We start from the raw sequence: 4977 nt of genomic DNA, 5'->3' as shown, positions 1-4977 counted from the left end.
AAATTCAAAATAAAAGATTTTTGGACAATACGCCGTATGAGATATTAATTATGTCGATATTTAGGTTTATTGTGTTAAAAAGACCCACTATATAGTTTAATATATGTGTAATTTTTTAAAAAATTTAAAATTGATATGTATTTTTTTAAATAAAAATAAAATATATTTTAAAGATGATGATGATGGTGGTTAACGTTCGCTGACAAAACATTGGTTTATTGGACCTAAAGAAACAAATTATTATTTTTTATTTAAGATTTTATTCCTATGCTCAAAAAGCTTGGAGAGAAGCCTCCCGAACTCACTATATGTTATAATAAAAAGAGAAATGAATATATGTATTTGATTAATTTGAATTTAAAATAAGTGGAAATATTTAGATTTAGATATATGTTAAATAACATATTATATATATATATATATATAGATATATATATAATAATATATATAGATATATATATAATAATTTAATAGATGCGTAATTTTTTCTAAAATTTTAAATAAATGGAGTAGTCTACCTAGGTAGAATGGCCCGGTTTCCATCGACGCCTCGAAAAACGTCCGACTTCGGCCGCCAGCAATTCCTCCATGCTCCGCCACCATCCCCGGCCAACCTCCGCGACCTCCGCCACCATCCCGAATTAATTTTATGAGTTGATCGGATCGGAGTTGGCTGACAGAATCCGCGTGATGAGTTGATCGGATCGGAGTTGGCTGACAGAATCCGCGTGACGGAGAGTTAATGCGCGTTCCAATTCGAAATTTTACAAACCGCGGGCTGCTCCCCTACCCAACTCGACTCGGCTCTCTATTGCGCTGCAAAACATTCGTGTTCGCTCTCTATTGCGCTGCAAAACATTGATTCCGTTCGTAACTGCAAATTTCTTTGAGTTCTTGAATCTTTCTGGTAAGAATTCTTACAGAGATTGAGACAATAATTTTGACCCCCTTGAGAAGAGTTACTGCTATGTAGCTGCAAATTTCTTGGAGTTTTTACTGTTTGTTTGATTGAATCTTGAAGAATCCTTGCAGAGATTGAGACAGAGAATCCTTGCAGAGATTGACTCTAATTGTGACTCCCTTGAGACGATAATTGCAACTCCCATCAAGGCAAAAGAAGCAGCGGGGAGCTACAAATTTCTGAGGTTCTTGAATCCTGCAAATTGCTCTGTGTCGCTGCAAATTTCTGGGATTCTCGAATCCTGAAAAGTTATTGCAACCCCCTTAATGGAAAAAGAAGAAGCGGGAAGCCGATGGTCAGAATGAAGCCCACCACTGTAACAATGCCGGACTCACCACCATTATCAGATGCCAGGGAAAACCGAAGACAACGTGTTGCCTTGGAAAATTGTGCGGAACTTATACATGAGAGCATATATCATCTTAATGATTCGCTGTCCATGCGGGCATTGTCCAATATGTCCAAAAACCAGAATCCTCATCTCGTTATTGCGAAGGATTACAATTCTCATCTGGTTATGTATTAGCTTGGAACAATTTAAAGGGATTTCCAACCTCCTCTTGTGGCATCAACATCAGGGTTGGTCAACATACAGGCAATATCCAATATGTCCAAAAACCACACCATAAATTCGTTATCAATCTTTCTCTTCATTGCAGACGTCAAAACTTGGCTCAGTGTCGCTCTTACAAACCAGAATACTTGCCTGGAGGGTTTCCAACACCAAATCACTGCGGCAAGAGGCAGTGTTCAAAAGAAAAATATCACACAGCATATAGCAAAAGAATCTCAAAAGTTATCGTAATTGATCAGCAATTCCCTGGCACTGTTCCAGGTCTTATACAGCAACTCCAGCTTGGAAGATAAAGAGTTCAAATCTCCTCTGGAAAATCCTCGACGGATGTTGGCAATGACAGATCACGGGAATAACTATGTCTACCATACTATGAACACTTTATAGTTATCTCCGTAGTTATTCCCATCATGGAACAGTGCCAGGGAATTGCTGATCAATTACGGATACGGATTTCCCTATGATCGATCCATATGAGAGGACGGAGTTCCCTATGTAGTTATCAGCAACAGATAGCCTACTCCTGCAGCTTTCCCCTGCAGACTTAGAAGGCAGTGGCAAGTATCGAACCAATATATGTTGGTTGGTGATGGCAATGGAAGGATTGTTGTTGTCTCCAGCAAAAGTGTGAAGGATGGCTCTACTACCTTAGCTCTGCTATTTTGGGTACTTTTCCAAACCTTTCTGTATTCCATTTTTTTATTGTTTAATCCAATATCAGTAAATGCTTTTTAATTTTTTTTATAACTGGTTAATTGATTTTTCAATATTGTTTCATGACATGTATTTACAGAGTTAATGTGTTAATTTTAGATAACAAATGGAGAGTTAATGTCTATGATCTAGAGCTCACTAATGTCCATACAAATGGAGAGCTGAGGAAACTTCTGATAAAGACCACCAACAAGTCTATTATTGTTATTGAGGATATTGATTGCTCATTGAATCTCTCAAGCCGTGCAAAAAAACCAGCTGCCAGAGTGGACTCTGTTATGGCAGGATCTCCAATGCAGCGGCCTGATGAGAACAACAATTCAGTTACCCTATCTGGCTTGCTTAATTTCACAGATGGGCTTTGTTCATGCTGTGGTAGTGAGAGAATCTTTGTTTTCACTACCAATCATGTAGAGAAACTTGACCCTGCACTGTTGAGATCAGGAAGGATGGACATGCACATTTTCATGTCATTCTGCACATTCCCGGCCTTGAAAATTTTGGTGAAAACCTATCTAGGGATCGAGAAACAACAACTGTTTCCAGAACTGGAGCAGGTTACTGAAGATGCCTGGATGACGCCCGCAGATGTTATCGAAATTCTCGTGAAATACCGTTTGAATGCCACGCGGGCATTGGAAGAGTTGCTTGAAACATTCAAGGCTGCAAAGGACAAGCCTCATGCATCTTGGGCAAGGGAAGAAAACCCAAACCCAAACCCAGTTGAGGATGAGGAGCAAGAAAAGAGAGCCCTGGAGACTCCTAAGAAGACTCAACTCCATGAGGATCATTTGACGTCCGCTGACAGATGCCAATGTCAAAGGAATCAACAGAAAGAGAATGCAATTGGGAAGGATAAAGATGCAGAAAATCAAGGAAAGAAAAATAATCAATTTGGAGAACAAGAGGGGACTGATGACTCAAAGATGCAGAAAGCTGAGTGAATGCCTTCAACTCTCACTGGATTTTTACATGGCAGCCAACTTTAGAAGGGCTCTACAGCCTTGCTGTAATCACAATTTTGTAGTCCAGACTCTAGAATTTGTTGTGGCCACTTATATACAGGTCCTTGTTTCATGCAATGAAATTTAATGTTTTATATTTCAAAATATTTGGCTCAAGGTCATGATTTTGGAAGTGTTTTGTTTATTATTTATCAATCAAACAGTCAATTACTCCTAAATCTTACATATGTATCCAAGATCTCTTGGTATTTCTGCTTATTTTGTTTATTACAGATTCATTGCTTCAAGAGTTTGCATATTTCTCAGTGCTTTTGTAGTATTCTTTGGATCGTGTTAATGTTTTATGTTTAATTTATAATGTCCTTTGAGATCTACTTGGTCCGCATTGAAAAATGAGTTTAATCAGAATTTCAGCCAGATATTTTATCAAGGATGTGTTTTACAGATCTCATTTCTGAGTAAGCAGTCCTGAGCATAGGCTTCATAGGCTTATTGGGTTTATTGAATCTTGTTGTGTTCAGTAGCTTCATTTTATACAGGTTGATATTTAAACTTGTCAAGATAAATTATTCTATAACAAGTTTACATACATTTTAGAAATTTTCAGGGAGCTTAATGGGGTTTAGTCAAAGTTATTCTGAACAGCCTCCGTAATTGATCTCTGTTTGAAACAAAGCAAAACTATGTATGTCTCTTTCCCTGCCATTTGGACTTTCTTATTCGTATGGTTCAGTCCATGAAATTAACCTGAACTATTCAAGAACTCCAGTGGTTGTTGGGAGCTTTACATTAGACATATTTTGTGTTCATTTTGCATTGTCTATTGCAATATGTCAATGGTAGAATCTTACACATTCTTTCTTTCTTGTCTGGAATATAAACACCATAGCCAACTCTATGAACAACTCAAGAACGCTTGATATTATCAAAAAATCAAGAAAGCTTGGTATTATAAAAAAAAAATCAAGAAAGCTGGGTATCATCAGCAAACCAAGAAATCTTGGTATCAGTGAGGTTGATGTAACAAAGGTTCATTATCAATTCTACCAGCAAATCACCTCTGACAAATATGTGACTTGATGGTAACATGTTAATTCCAGAAATACTGTAAACACACACTAGACAGTAAAGTATTATGACCACAGCATCCCAAAAAAACCAAAGTATTATAACCACAACATCCCAAAAATATTTTTATCAACAAATATTTTGACTGTTTAATAAAAAAAGGCTTAAAAGTTACATTTTCTAATAATATTAGTTTTTCTCTTGTTTTTACTCTTACCTTTCGTTGATAAAAACTGACTCATATCCCCATGGAAAATGACAAGAGAAAAGGGACCTCAACTCAATGGAAAAGGACATGGTGAAAAATTTGGAGAACCACCACCTAACGTATTGTTTTGTCAAAAGTTTTACTTCATTAACATGTCAATGGTCATATAATGCATTATAACTTGACTTTCAGGCCAAACAGCATTAATTTCAATATATGTTTGAAAATAACGTTCAAGCTTTGCAATACATGAGGCTCTTATTATCACAAAAATATTAAAACAACTTCATGTTCTTCTGGTTTAAACAATTGGTTTTTTTATAATAATGTTATATTCATATGTGTAATAATGTGTATATTAAAATTGTTGATTTTTATAAAATATGATTAATGGAATAATCTTTTGAACTTTTAGAAAAGCATCTTCCAATATATATTGGCAAGTGGGCAGGGGATCCTCTTTAGAAATAATATATTCCAATTTGGA

General features: G+C 36.3%; 1 pseudogene across 3 annotated transcripts; it reads left to right on the top strand.

Annotated features, from left to right (window-relative positions):
* Window positions 1-627: 627 nt before the first annotated feature.
* LOC149218789 (AAA-ATPase At5g57480 pseudogene) lies at window positions 628-3350 on the top strand (annotated as a pseudogene). 3 transcript variants are annotated; one of them, XR_016248651.1, is made up of 2 exons: window positions 628-907; window positions 1033-3350. The product of XR_016248651.1 is annotated as an AAA-ATPase At5g57480 pseudogene, transcript variant X1 (transcript). The 3 variants fall into 3 exon arrangements; XR_016248652.1 differs by having other exon boundaries at window positions 1022-3350; XR_016248653.1 differs by having other exon boundaries at window positions 628-2201; window positions 2329-3350.
* The last annotated feature ends 1627 nt before the right edge of the window (window positions 3351-4977 follow it).

Source organism: Pinus tabuliformis, chromosome Q, assembly GCF_031772625.1.
Source record: "Pinus tabuliformis cultivar Carrire ecotype Pingquan chromosome Q, CPIR1, whole genome shotgun sequence".
Taxonomy (NCBI): Eukaryota; Viridiplantae; Streptophyta; class Pinopsida; order Pinales; family Pinaceae; genus Pinus; species Pinus tabuliformis.
The sequence above is the reverse complement of the archived record's forward strand: the minus strand, read 5'-3'. Positions and strand labels throughout refer to the sequence as shown.